The 15,355-nt window shown below is 36.8% G+C and overlaps 1 long non-coding RNA gene across 1 annotated transcript in view; it reads left to right on the top strand.

Annotated features, from left to right (window-relative positions):
- Positions 1-15,355, top strand: part of LOC125618435 — a 175,372-nt gene that overhangs the window by 158,607 nt on the left and 1,410 nt on the right. The window contains exon 2 of the long non-coding RNA XR_007349698.1: positions 12,532-12,578. This is a non-coding gene — a long non-coding RNA (uncharacterized LOC125618435). The remainder of the gene's footprint in view (positions 1-12,531; positions 12,579-15,355) is intronic.

A 15,355-nucleotide genomic window follows, 5' to 3' on the forward strand; every position in this document is an offset into this window, starting at 1 on the left:
TATATATATATATATATAATTAGGCTATCATGAATGGGATAGTTTTCCTAATTTCTTTCATCTGATTCATCTTTGGAGTATAGGAATGCAATTGACTTATGGGTGTTAATTTTGTATCCTGATACTTTTCTAAATTTATGAGTTCTAAAAGTTTAGTGATGGAGTTTTGGGGTCTTCTAAATACAGAATCATGTCATCAGCAAACAGATAGTTTGAGCTCTTCTTTTCTATTCTTATCCATTTAATTTCTTTCTTTTGCCTAATTGCTCTGGCTGGAGTATCAAGGACTATGTTGAATAGAAGTGGTGAAAGTGGGCATCCTTGTCTTGTTCCTGTTTTTAGATGGAATGCTTTCAGTTCTTCCCCATTTAGAGTGGTGTTGACCTTGAATAGTACTGCTGAGCTATAATAACAAAACAGTATGGTATTGGAACCAAAATAGGCAAGAATACCAATGGAATAGAATTGAAGACACAGAGATAAACCCACATAAACACAGTTACCTCATACTAGACAAAGCACCAAAAAACACACACTGGAGAAAAGATATCCTCTTCAACAAATGGTGCTAGGAAGACTGGAAATCTTTATGTAATAGAATGAAAATCACCCCCTATCTCTCACTCTGCAAAAAATCAACTCTAAGTGCATAAAAGACCTAGGAATTAGACCAGAAACTCTGCACATACTGGAAGACAATTTAGGCCCAACACTTCAACATATTGGTTCAGGAATGAATTTCCTAAACAAGACTCTGAAAGCACAAGAAAAAACAAACAATAAATGGGATAGCATCAAACTAAAAGCTTCTTTATATTACAGAAATAATAAAGAATGTGAAGAGACAGCCTACAGAGTGGGAGAAAATCTGCCATCTGCACCTCAGATAGAGCATTAATTTCCAGAATGTAAAAAGAACTCAGAAAGCTTGACACCAAATGATGATGATGATGATAATGATGATGATAATGATGATAAGAATCAGATTAATCCAGTCAATAAATGGTGAAAGGTATTGAATGAACAGACCCTTCTCAAAAGAAGAAGTACAAATGGTCAACAAATATATGAAATAATGTTCAACATCTCTAGCAATTAGAGAAATGCAAATTAAAACTACACTGAGATTTCATTTTACTCCAGTCAGAATGGTAAGTAACTCAGAATACAAGTAACAAGAAATATTGTCAAGAATGTGGGGAAAAAGGAACACTTATACATTTTTGGTGGGACTGCAAATTGGCGCAACTACTCTGGAAAGCAGTATGAAGATTCCTCAGAAAACTAGGAACGGAACCACCACTTGACCCAGTTATCTTTCTCCTTGGCTTATACCTCAAAGATTTAAAATCAACATACTACAACGATGAAGTCACATCAATGTTCATAGCAGCATGATTCACAATCGCTAAGTTATAGAACGAAACTAGATACCTATCAACAGTTGAATGGATAAAGAAACTGTGGTATAAATGCACAATGAAATATCACTCAGCCAAAAAGAAGATTGAACTTATGACATTTGCCAGTAAATGGATGGACCTGGACAATACCAAACTAAATGAAATAAGCCAACATCCCAAAACCAAAGTTGGAATGTTTTCACTGATTGTGGAAGTTAAACCACAATAAAGGAGTTGAGGGAAAGAAGAGAAGTTCAGCAGATTACACAAAGGAAGGAAGAGGAAATAAAAATAGATGAGACAGTAGAATATATATAATATGATTTTCCTATGTACACCTATGAAAATACCTAAATGAATCTGCCCACCCACAAGAATGGAGTCCTAATTAGAATACTATATAGTCCATGCTTATATAATTTTATCAAAACAGATTCTACTGTCATGTATAACTAAGAAGAACCAATAAAAATGAAATTAAATAAATAAATACATAAATATAAAAAGACAGTGGCTTCAGTCTTGCTAGTCTGTCTGTCTTTCCTTCCCTCATCCTCTTAGAGATTTGACTTTAGGGGAAGCCAGTTGCCATGTTGTGAGGTGCCTTAGGAGAAGTATACATGGCAAGAAACTGATGTCTGCCACCAATAACCAGAGAGCACCTGACTGATGTCTGCCACAACCACATGCGAGAGCATAGAAGCAGATCCTTCCCCAGTGAGGCTTGGGATGACTCCAGTGCTGGCTGACAGTTTGACTGGAGTCTCATGTCATATCCTGAACCAGAACCACTCAGCACTTGCATACCCTATCCACAGAAAACTGTGAGAGCATAAGTATTGGTTGCTTTGTGTACCTAAAATTGGGGAGGATGAGTGTTGGTTAACTTGTCCTGCAGCAATAGAAAACTAACATAGGGGCTCTTTGTTTACGCTGGGTAGGAGACTTTTGTCATTTATATGGATTGCAAATTTCTTCTCCCATTCTTGGGTTTCCTTCTCATTTTTCATTTTTTTAATAAAAATGCTCTTAATTTTCCCATATTTCAATTTATTATATTTTGTTTTTATGACAAGTTGAGTGTTGATGTGCTCTGTTTAAGAAAGTTTGGGAAATTTTTGCTTATTCAAGTTATGAAAATTTCTTCAATTGCTATATTCCTAAAGAAATATTCATTCATCAAAAGGTAACACATATTTTTTAGCAATTGTATTATAATGCCTAACATTTATGGAGTACTTGCCAAGGGCAAAGTTGGCAAGAGCTAGTTGCCTTAGGTACCTAGCATAATTAAATCTTCACAGTTATTATGTGGCAGAAGTAGGATTTAAAACCAGACCTGTACACATCTTTAAAGTCTTTATCATTTACTATTTATTTATTTATTACTTCCTTGATGCAAGCTTTTCATTTTGAAGTCCTGCCTTGTCTAAAGTATTTCTGTCTTAATAGGCAGGAAAAAGGGGGTGGAACTGATCAGTTTGGTAACCTGAAACATTAATGTTCCTCTGGGTTTTGGTGCAGTAGTTCCAAAGTTGGAAGCAACAGAACATATACTAGTCTTGAAGTGTCCTGTCTTCTTATCAGGATGAACTTTTTGTAATTATGTAAACTAGAAATATTCTTTCAAGTAGTTATACAGTTTTTTATTAACAATTGAGATATTTTCTTTTATGAAATGCTTGTTCAATCCTTTGTCCATTTTTCTATTGTGTTGTCTTATTGACTTGTGCAAGAGTGAGAGGCAGCTTCTAAAAATGGCCTCCAGTGACCTCACTTCCTGTGTTCATATTCTCATGTACCTCTCCCTTGAGTGTGAATACCCTCATATACCTTTCTCTGATTCACCTATTTAACCTCATGGCCAACTCAGTTACTATCTCTGAGTGTGTTTTGGCAGTTGTTCTTTTCTAGGCACCCAACATTTTCCCTTTTTAATGGTGCTCTGATTTTCTTCTGAGAGTTACCTCTTTCATCCAGGGTGTATCCTTGGGGGTAACCCATCAGGGAAAATGCCCTCCTGCTAGTAAGCCCTCCTACTAGTATTCCTGGGGGCTCTTTTACCAGATCATTCTTCCCCTTACCACAACATAGTCAAGAAACAGGCACACACCCTAGGCTTGGCTAATCAGAAACTCCTTTTGATAATGCAATGGGGTGATGCAAAATTAGAAATCAATGGCAAATTAATTCATTTCAGCTCATTATTTCCAGTAGAATTGACTGACATTCAGGTACTTCCTTTCCTGTTTCCCACATCTCTGGCACAGTCCCTTGTGAAGACTGAATTATAGTATGTAGCTAAAGCAACTAGCACTGTGGCTTTCTACTAGTAATTGCTCAATAAATGTTATATATCATGTTTTGATTATTAGGAAGAATTCTACTCTGGCTAATGAGTTTCTCCCTTGAAAGTGTGACAATAAAACACATTCTGTAGTTCAGTTTTATCTCTCCAGTACTGTATTTGGTAAACCAGGTCAGCTCCTGTGGGTGTCTGATTCATTATCCCCTTCAAGTTCTTCATTAAACTAAAGGCCTTGTCTTTTGAAGCAACCAACTATATAGATTGCTGAAAAAAATCTTAGCAGAACTAGAAACCATTGTTGAGAAACTGAGTTTGAGGATCCTTGTATGTATGATCCTTGTGTGCTATTTTTTCTTCTTATAAATGATAGTATTTAGTGCCTGGTAATATGTGTTTAATAATTAAATGCTCTTTTTCCGAATATCATGTTGGATCTTAGGTATTAACATTTCTGATTTAAATCTTTATAAATTATTTGAATGAAGGATTTCAGGATGAGGATGGTTGCACAACCCATTTGTGTATGTGTCTCTATATCAATATGTTTTGTAGAAATTATGTCAGAGCCATTGTCTTTATTTTCTCCTTTCTTTTCTAAAGGTATTTATGTGAGCAGACAGAGAAGATGACAAAGGACCATAGAGAGAAGATGAAAGAGAGATGGCTCCTGGGCAAGAAGTGCAGATCTGTGTGACGCAGGGGGCCTGTCACGAGGACATGCTTGCTTGCCTTGAGCTGCTCACTCCTAAGCCGGTGCTGCCCTTAGGTTAGCAGATCATCCAAGCTGTAGGTCCATTGGTGATGGCTGATAGCTTTCCAAGGAACAGTAGGGACAACCTTCAGATGGAGCAGAATGAGAGCTGGAGCCATAGCTAGCTGTTAGGGAGGAACTTAGAGAAAGGTGGGGGGACTGAGTATTACTCTGTCCCTAAAAATTTAGGAAATAAGACACCAAACAAAACAGAATAAAAGGCAACTGTCATCCTTTTTGCTGGAGCAATAACTCTACCACAGCCCCATCTTCTGCTCAACTCTTTGACATGAGGTGTATAGATAAAATAACAAGCCACACCTCATATCTCAGCAGGAAACACCTCATTTGTGAGCATCAATGTCAAGTTCCTTTTGAGACTTCCAGACTTGGGCTTGGGGCCAAGGTGAAGGAAATTCCAGGGTTTTTTGTGCAACAGGGCAGCTACCTTTAGCAGCACAGAGCCAGTAGGAGGGCATCTCTGGGCAGGAGGAAAGCAGCAGTCGCAGTGTCTTCTTCCATAGCTGGCTTCAAGTTTCCCTGATTGTCTACCACCCCAGATCCCTGATAAGTCCTTTTGGACTGTGGGTTCAGAGCCAGCCATGCAGCTATGACCTGTGACAGGCCCTGTGAGATACATGGGTTGGGACTTTCTTCTTGCCCAGGATCCATTTCTCCTCTTCATCCTCTCTGACCTCTATTACTCTTCTCTATAGTTAGAGCTATCAAAAGTTTGATATACCCCTTTCCCTGCTTAAAAGCAAGAGTTTGTACAAATTCTGTAGAAGACAATGAAGGACAAAGTTGGGGATATTTTTAAAGAAACTGATAAGAACTCTAAAATACATCAAACAAGGCTTTCCAAAAGAGCAACTGCATGTGTGTAGGAATCAATACTTTTTATTCCTGGTTATTTACAATTAGGTTGCACATTGACTCAGTAGAAATATTCATCACCCCTCTTCCGCCTCCACCCCTACTTCTCTGGTTTAAGTGCTAAACTCAGATATGTAAGTCCAAGACTCGTGTGAATGGAGGTTGTTCCTATGGAATTTAACTCCCTCTTAGAATCTGCTTCCTAATCTCTTCTCCAGATTCAACACCTGGTTATCCCCTCTGGTTCTTTACTGAGCCATGTATTGGGTTGCAATCACCCTAGTCACAAAGAGTTTAGCTCTAATACTTGGGTCTTGAGTCAGGTTTGAAAAGTCCCTTTTCTTGATTTCAAGTCATCTGCAATGATCTTGAAGCCACAAGTATGTCATAGGTTTCTAAAGACCTGAAGACCTGTAATCCCTACTCTTGAGTGGACCAATTCTTACTGTTCTGGTTAATTAATCCAAATCAGAACCCCTTGGAGGGCTTGTTAAAATACAGATTCATGGACTCCCACCATCCAGTTTCTGACTCAGAAGATCTGAAAGGGGACAGACAGTATGAATTTATAATACCCCAGGAGATGCTGAAGTTACTGGTCAGGGACCACACTGTGCAACCAATGATAGCCTCACTATACAAACTGTGGTTCATGGACCAGCAGTGTAGGAATAACCTATATGGTTTTTTGTTGTTATTGTTGTTGTTGATGTTGTTGTTGTGGTTGTTTTTTAAGATGTGAAGAATATGGGATCTCATCCTGGACCTACAAAATCAGAATCTCTATTTTAACAAGATTTAGGTGCTTTTTCCAGAACCTCTGTCAACTAAGTTCTCCACTTGGTAATTATTAAATTGAGGTGGTAGTATGTCAGTGGTCTGCTGGGAATAAACAAATGGACACTTAAAACATTACTTTTATGTTAAAATGGACATAAGGATACTGTGGGGCAGAATACACAACTCACCAAACTTAAAATGTGGATCGTGGACATGTAGAATTACTATCATGTTCCCTTATGGGTAATTACATCAGAAGGCTTGAGCTGGACTTCCCTACCTGTTTCTGAAAGCTCTGATCTGGGCCTGATTCTATAAATCATAATGTGGCTTTCATAAGTGGCAGTGTCTCTCCTGAGGGAGAATACATGCAATTTTCTTGTCATAACTAGCAGAAGTCTTCTCTTTTAGTTGGAAATTTGGTAATTTTGCTGGACTACTCTCAGTTCCTTATTTCTAGTCTGAATTTCCAGTTAGAGCATTTTCTGTGAGTTCTGCTGAGATGTGTCCCTCTCTTCCCCTATCCTCCCCCCTTATTTCACAGAATTTGCTTTTTTTTTATTCTCAAAATCCCATTTTACTCAGGTTTACAATATAAAGCATGCTTATACATGCAGCAGTAGGCAACCCTATGAGAAGGGCAGTTCTCTGTTCTCTCACAAACAACTGGCATGCTTCCTTAGAGAATTGGGTTGATTCTGCTTTGTTGGGTATCCAAAGAGATAAAGTAACTAGAAACAAAGGCCTGAGAGATGAAACTCAAAGGGAGAAGCCCACAGAAGACAATAAAAGATGCAGATAAAAAAAAAATGTGTAGTTATCGGAGGTAAATGCATAGGAACATGTGAAAAGTCATATTTAAACTTTGATGGTTAAATCAGACCTAATAAAATCCCTTGCCAACATCCTCTGTTGTTTTAAACTTTGTACCTCTCTGAGATGAGAATAGAAAGACTTCAGTTGCTGTTTTAGTATTCTAGTACACTGATAAGATGACAGCCTTTGAAAAAAGTATCGTTATTATTATGACTTCTCTTATAGATTAGGAATCCTTCCTAGAGCTGGATCGGAAGGTCTTTCTGGACAGAACTGATGTGGGTGATAAAGAACTGATGTGGATAGGTCACAGAATGAAGGAACTGTGGAAGAATCTGGCTGCAGATGCTGCACTTTTTTCTTGGTCTTGATCTAAAAATCAGTGGTAAAATCAGTCCTAGGTCACCAAGGAATTGTAGCTATGGATAAGTAACTGTGAATGTGAGAAGGAAATGTTTTATTAAAAAACAGTTTCACAGGATGCTCTGGGTGGTGGTCATATTAGGACTGACTTAATAACCTGAATTCCATCAGAGAAACTCACATGTTGATCTAAGCCACACGGTAAGGAAAGGGCTAAAATGTTCGAATTTCCATTCTTCATGTTATAGTTTGAATCTTAAGTGTCCCCCAAAGGATTATGTACTAATGGCTTGGTCTCAGCCTTTTTATCAGAGCTTTATAGTTATACATTGTAGTTGGGTTCATCCCAATGAATGCACACATACATGGGAGTCTATTTCAGCTCATGATGTCATCCTTTTCCCTCCCCCTTTTCCTTCCTGTCCTCCCTCCCCCCTCTCATTTTCCTTCCTCTACTAGACTTCACTTTCATTCATCTCTTAATTTGTATTTGGTTCATTATTTTGGTTGTCTTATCCTTCTCTCCCCTTTGCTTTATTTTACTCTAGCTTCTGCATATGAGAGAAAACATTCAACCTTTGTGTTTTTTAATATTATCCATTTCCACCCATTTAACTGGCAAAATGTCATCATTTCATCCTTTTAATGGTTGAGTAGAACTCCATTATAGATAGATAGATACACACACATCTCATAATTTCTTAATCCATTCATCTATTGACTGGCATCTGGGTTGAGTGCATAATTTAGCTATTGTGAATTGTGATGCTATAAACATTGATGTGGCTGTGCTCCTGTAGTAAGCTGATTTTAGATCTTTGGGGAAAATACCAAGGAGTGGGAAAGCTAGGTCATACGGTGGTTCCATCCCTAATTTTTTGAGGAATCTCCATACAACTTTCCAGAATGGTTGATCCAGTCTGCAGTCCCACTAACAATGTACATACAAGCGTATCCTTTCCTCCAAAGCCTTGCCAGCATTTATTGTTGCTCAAATTCTTGAACATCGCATTATTCTGAATGGAGTGAGATGAGATGGTGGTGTAGTTTTTGATTTGCATTTCCTTGATGGCTAGAGATGGTGAGCATTTTTTCATGTATTTATCAACCATTTGTGTTTCTTCTTTTCAGAAATATCTGTTTAGTTCTTTTGCCCATTTATTGGTTGGGATACTTGCGGTTTTTTAGTGTTGTTTTGAGCTCTTTGTATATTCTGAATATTAATGCTCTACCTGAAAGAGTAGCTGGCTAAGATTTTCTCCCATTCTGTAGGCTCTCGATTCAGGCTCTTAACCATTCCCTTTGCTGTGCAGAAGGTTTTGAGTTTGATGGAATCCCATTTATTGATTCTTGGTTTTATTTCTTGCACTCTGGGGGTCTTGTTAACAAAGTCTGTGCCAGTCACTATATGATGGAGTGTTGATCCTATATTTTCTTCTAGCAGTTGTAAAGTTTCTGGTCTAATTCCTAATAAGCCTTTGATCCATTTCAATTTGAGTTTTGTGCAGGGTAAGATATAAGAGTCTAATTTCATTTTTCTACATAAAGCTGTTTTCCAGAGTGGTTGCACCAATTTGTAGTCCCACCAGCAATGTATGAGTGTGCCTTTTCCTCCACATCTTTGACAACATTTATTGTTACTTGTTTTCTTGCTAATTGTCATTCTGACTGGAGTGAGATGAAATCTCGGTGTAGTTTTAATTTGCATTTCATTAATTGCTATAAATGTTGAACATATTTTCATATATTTGTTTACTGACTGCATTTCTTCTTCTGTGAAGTGCCTGTTCAGTTACTTTTCCCATTTATGGATTTTTTTTTTGCGGGGGGTGGTAAGGATTTTGAGTTCTTTATATATCCTGGAGATGAATGCTCTCCCTGAGGTGGCAGGTGGCAAAGATTTTCTCCCATTTTGTAGGCTCTCTTTTTATATTATTGATTGTTTCCTTTGCTGTGAAGAAGATTTTTACTTTGAAGAAGCTTTATAGTTTGATTCAATTCCATTTATTGATTCTTGATTTTACTTCTTATGCCTTAGGAGTCTTAAGGAAGTCAGTTTCGAAGTCAACATGATGGAGAGTTGGGCCTACATTTTCTTTTAGTGTGTGCAGGATCTCTAGTCTATTGCCCAGGTCCTTGATCCACTTTGAGTTGAGTTTTGTGCAGGATGAGAAAAAGGGGGTTAATTTCATTCTGCTACTCATAGATTTCCAGTTTTACCAGCACGAGTTTTTGAAGAGGTTATCTTTTCTTGAATGTGTGTTTATGGTGCATTTGTCTACTATGAGATAACTATATTTATGTGGCTCTATCTCTGTCTTCTGTTCTGTTCCATTAGTCTTCATGTCTGTTTGGTGATAACCTTGTCTTGTTCCTGAATTTAGAGGAAAAGCTTTATTTTTTTCTTATTATGATGTTGACTTTGTGTTTGTCATTAATGGTTTTTACAAATGTGGTACACAATGGAATATTACTCAGCTTTAGAGAAGAATGAAATTATGGCATTTGCAGGTAAATGGATGGTGCTAGAGAACATCATGCTAAGTGAAATAAGCCAAACCCCCCAAACCAAAATTCGAATGTTTTCTTGCAATAAGCCAATGCTGATCCATAGTGGAGAAGGGTAGGAAAGAATGAAAGAACTTTGGTTTGTGTAGAGGAGAGTGAGGGGAGGGGTGAGGCTGTGGGGATGGGAAAGATGGTAGAATAAGACAGACATTATTACCCTATGTACATGATTACACTACTGGAGTGACTCTGTACCATGTAGAGCCAGAAGAATGAGAAGTCGTGCTCCATTTGTGTACAATATGTCAAAATGCACTCTATTATCCTGTGTAACTAATTAGAACAAATTTTTAAAAATTGACTTTACAATTTTGAGGTAAGTCCCTTCAATCATTAGCTTCTCCAGAATTTTTAATATGAATGGGTATTGGTTTTTATCAAAAGCATTTTCTACATCTATTGAGATGATCATGTGAATTTTGCCCTTTATTCTATTTAAGTGATGAATTTCATTTATTGATTTGCACATGCTGAAACAACCTTACAACCCTGAAATGAAGTCCACTTGCTCATCATGTATTGCTTCTCTTTTTGATATGTTTTTGAATGTGGTTTACTAATCTTATTAACATCAAGGTGTATCAGGGATATTGTTCTGTAGTTTTCTTTCCTTGATTTATCTTTTGTCTGACTTTGATATCAGGGTTATATTGGCTTCATAAAACATATTTGGGAGAGTTCCCTCTCTTTCTGTTTCATGGAATAATTTGAGAAAGCCTGGTGTTATTTCTTCTGTAAAGAGCTTGTATTCCTTAGATATTGGGCTTTTCTTTTTTTGGAAAGCTTTTAATTGTTTTTTCAGTTTCATTACTTGATATTCTTGATATTGGTGCGTTTAGGTTTTATATTCCTAATTCAATTTGGGCAGATCATGTGTGTCTAGAAATCTGTCAGTGTCTTCCAGATTATCCAGTTTATTGAGTATAAATTTTCAAAATAGGTTCTGATAATCCCCCTGAGTTTCAAAAGGGTGTGTGGTGATATTTCCTTTTTTATTTTCTGATCCTGTTGACTTGTGTCTTTTCACTTTTTTTTGTTATTGCTGTTTAGTTTTTTTATTCATATTTTTGTGTGTATGGCTAAGGGTTTGTCAATCTTATTTATTTTTCAGAGAACCAATTCTTCGTTACATTTATCCTGTGTATTGTTTTTTTTACTCTCAATTTTATTGATTTTTGGCTCCAATCTTAATTATTCCCTGTGTTCTACTGGTTTGGGGGGCAGTTTTTTTCTTTCTTTTTTTCTTTTTCTAAGGCCTAGAAGTGGAGCATAAGCTTATTTCTTTGAGATCTTTCTAAATTTTTAGTGTTGTCATTCGGTGCTAGATATTTTCCTCTTATAACAGCTTTCATACTGTTCTAGAGATTTTGATATGTTGTATCTCTTTTTGTTAGTTTCTAAGAATGTCTTGCTTTGTATTCTCATTTCTTTTTTATATAAGAGAATTTTCAATCTCCATGGGTTTATCTGGTTTCTATTATTGCTGTTGATTTCTAGCTTTATTCCATTATGATCTGATAGGATACATGGGAATATATATTATATATATATGTATCCTATCAGATAATTCCCATTATCCTATTATAATATCTCTCTCTCTCTCTCTCTCTCTCTCTCTCTCTATATATATATATATATATATATATATATATATATATATATAACTGATAGGATACATGGGACTATAAATATTATATATATAATAATATATATATTATTATATATATATATATATGTATGTATATGCGCTACTATTTATTTTGTGGCCTAGAATATAGTGTATTTTGGCAAAAGTTCCATGCACAGCTGAGAAGAAGGTAAATTCAGCTGTTTTGGTGTGGAATATTCTGTAGATGTAAATTAGGTCCATTTGATTTATAGTGTTGTTAAGATTGGAGATATTTTTATTGATATTTTTTTGTTTTCATGACCTGAATTGGTGATAAGGATGTATTGAAATCCCCTAGTATTGTTGTGTTCAGATCTGTGTGAGATTTATTTTATTTATTTATTTTTTGTCATGGAATACTTTTTCCATGTAATCGCTACATTGACATTTGGGGCATAAACATTTATTATTGCTACACTTTCTTATAGGATTGTTCCTTTTACTAGGATGGAGTGGCCTCCTTCGTCTCTTCTGACTAATTTTTACTTGAAATATGCTTTAATCAGATATGAGAATAGCTACTCCTGCTTGTTTCCTTGAAACTTATGCCTGGAATATTTTTTACCATCCTTTCACTTTCAGCTTGTGAATGTCTTTGCCTATAAGACCAGTCTCTTATAAACAGCAACTGGTTGGATCTTGCTTTTTTGATTCATTCTGATAATGTTTGTCTTTTCACTGGGGAGTTGAGACCATTAACATTCATCATTATTATTATTATGTTTTCATGTTTTCCTGCCATTTTGGTTTTACTATATTTTACCCCATTTTGATTCTCATTTAGTGGATCATTCTTCTATTGAACTTTGGGGAATTGTATTTTTTTTTCAGTTCCTCTCTGGGCAGTTTATCTTTGAGTATTCCTTATAGTGCTGGGTTGGTGCTCATGAATTCTTTTAGTTTATTCATGTCATATAAGTTTTAATTTCCCCTTCAAATTTGAGTTTTGCTGGGCATAGCAATCTTAGCTGACAGTTTTTTTTTTCTTTTTTTTCAGGTGCTCCTTGAGACTTTGAGCTGAGAAATCAGAAATGAGCCTTATTGGTATGCCTCTGGGTGTGACCTGATGTTTCCCTCATGTGGTTTTTAATTTTTTTTTCTTATTTTCTGTTAGGCATTTTGATTATGATATATCTCAGCAAACTTCTTATTTGACTAGGTCAATGTGGTTCCTGTAAGCCTCCTGTATGTGGATGTCTATCTCATTTCTTATATGGGAGAAGTTTTCTGCAATTATATCATTGAAAATGCTCTTTATGTATTTAGTTTATATCTCTATGTTCTCTTCCACCCCAATGAGTCTCAGTTTTGGCCTTTTAAAGTTACCCCAGAGTTATTGTATATTCTGGTTATGTTCCATAGACTTTTTCCCTTTACTGCATTCTACGTACCCAATCTCATACAGCCATATCAATGTCATACAGCCATCTCAATGTCATACAGACATCTCAATGTCATACAGACATCTCAATGTCTGAAGTTGCCTCTTCAAGGGTTGAGGTTCTATTTTCTACACAACCTAATTTGTTAGTGATGCCTTCTAGTGAATTTCTCATTTAATTGATTATGTATTTCATTTCTAGGAGTTCTGCGTGGTTTATTTTCACTATTTCTATTTCTTTATTAGAGTGGTTTTTCATTTCCTGTAATTGCTCTCTTAATTCCTTACTTTGATCTTCTTTTAGTTCACTGAACATTTTGAGAACCATTTTTAAATAATCTCTCTCTGGGTTTTCATCCAATTCTTCACTCTCAGTGGGATCCTTTGTTAGGGTATTTTGGATTTTGAGAGGAGATTTGTTTGCCTGTTGTCTCATGTTTTCAGAGATCTTGTTTTGTGTATCAATTTAGGTAGATTCCTCTACCTCTTGTGTGTGTGTGTGCACACTCGCACATGCATGCATGTCCTTTTGTGTGTAATTATTTTGCTCTGGGACTTCCCTGTTTTGACGTCTGCTTACATTCCAAGGGGTGTGACTTGAGTTCCCTCCCTTGGTTTCTTGCTGTTGGTTTGGGGCATTTGTGGCCTCAATTCTTTGAGTTGGCATAAAGTCAGGGAATGATTAGTTCAGCAGCAGAGTATCTAACCCATGAACTTTTAGTGTCCCTGTAGGTTCCTAGCAGGAGATGGTGGACCTTTTAAGAGGTGAGGATTAGTGGAATATTTTAGTTCACTGAAGGCTTGTCCTCAAAGAAAATTTAGGACCCAGTTCCTTCCTCTTTCTTTCACTTCCCAGCCATGAAGTGAATGGTTTTGCTCAGCCATGTGCTCCTCACCATGATGGGCTTCCTCAGCACAGGCTCAAAAGCAATGGGGCCAATAGATCATAGCCTGGAGCTTCCAAAACTGTGAGCCACATTAAACCTTTTCTCTTTATAGGTAATTGTCTCAGGTATTTGCTATAGTGACAGAAAGCTTACTAACATACCTTGTTACCATATCTCCCCTCTCTGTATGTCCCCTGAAAACAGTGCTTTTATTCTTATGTCTATACATTATATTGAAATTTCATTGTACGTTATAAATTAACATATTTTAGAAATAAACTCTTTGACAACCAGGCACAGTGGCACATGCCTGTCCTCCTGGTGGCACAGGAGGCTGGGACAGGAGTATAGCAAGTTCAAAGCCAGCCTCAGCAATTTAGTGAGGTCCTAAGCAACTTAATAAAAACCTGTCTCAACATAAAAAAATAAATAAATAAATAAAATAAAAACAGAGCAGGGGTAGATAAGTGGTAAGTTGTGCTGGGCTAAATCCCCATTACAAGAAAGAAAGAAACTCGTTGCCCTTAATGAAACAGCTGCAGTTGTTTATAAGAAACACAATAGAATTATATATGAATGGAATTTTCTCTACTCTGGAGCTAAGGAAATAGATAGTGTCCTGTAAAGGTAATATAGAAATGCTTTTTTTTTTTTTTTCAAGTTTGGATTTTTCAGCATTTGAGCACTTTGGCCAGATGGAGACACAAGAAATGCTCAATGTGATACTTTCTTTGCAAGATTTAGCAGATTTGATAAGTCCTTTACCCTTAGCTTCTTTGCAGTTTTGAAACTGCATTACCAGTGTCCTTCCCTGAAGTAGAGTGTAATTCTAAGGGAAAAATCATGCCCAGATCTAATATTAGATGCATAAAATTCTAACATCCTAGGGACTTTCACATGATTGTCAGAAGGCAAAACATAGAAGATGATGTAAGCTTAGTGGTTATGAATTTTTAGTGTAATTTAAATGTACCCTTTAATCTCTCAAATGAGATAACTTTATTATGTTTTGTGCCCATAATTTAGTTACAAAGAAGTACAGAAAAGCTCTTGGAAGGAAAAGGAGCTAGAGCTCAGAGAAAGCAACTTTCTTTATCTGCTCATACCTGCTCTTGAGGGGGCTCAGAACTTTTCAGAAGATGAAGCTGTGAATCATTACCTGAATGCAGAAGATCCCTGGGGTTCATGAAGGAGGGTAGGGAGGAAGCCAAGGAAAAGCCTCCTCTCCTGGAGGAGAAGTTTTATAAAATTCTATCGGAGGGCTTCTGGTATCAACTATTTATTAAAATAGCAGTGTCAAAGTCCCCCTTTTTCTTGCAGAAAACAGAGAGGTCACACTGAGGTGGTCCTCCTGAGGAAATTGGAGCAATATAAAAATCGGCTGCATGCTGCTTAGCTGCATGGGTGGTTTGGGCTGTCTTTCCTCTCAGGAAGTCTTGGGACCAGAAATGCTGAGCACAAACAAAAGGAGTGGCCCAGCTTCCTTTCCCCCTTCAGATCTTTCTCTTTCTTTACTTGGAATAAAAAGACATTTGTGGGGGGGAGGGATGGGG

This window comes from Marmota marmota, unplaced genomic scaffold (assembly GCF_001458135.2).
Source record: "Marmota marmota marmota unplaced genomic scaffold, marMar, whole genome shotgun sequence".
Classification (NCBI taxonomy): Eukaryota; Metazoa; Chordata; class Mammalia; order Rodentia; family Sciuridae; genus Marmota; species Marmota marmota.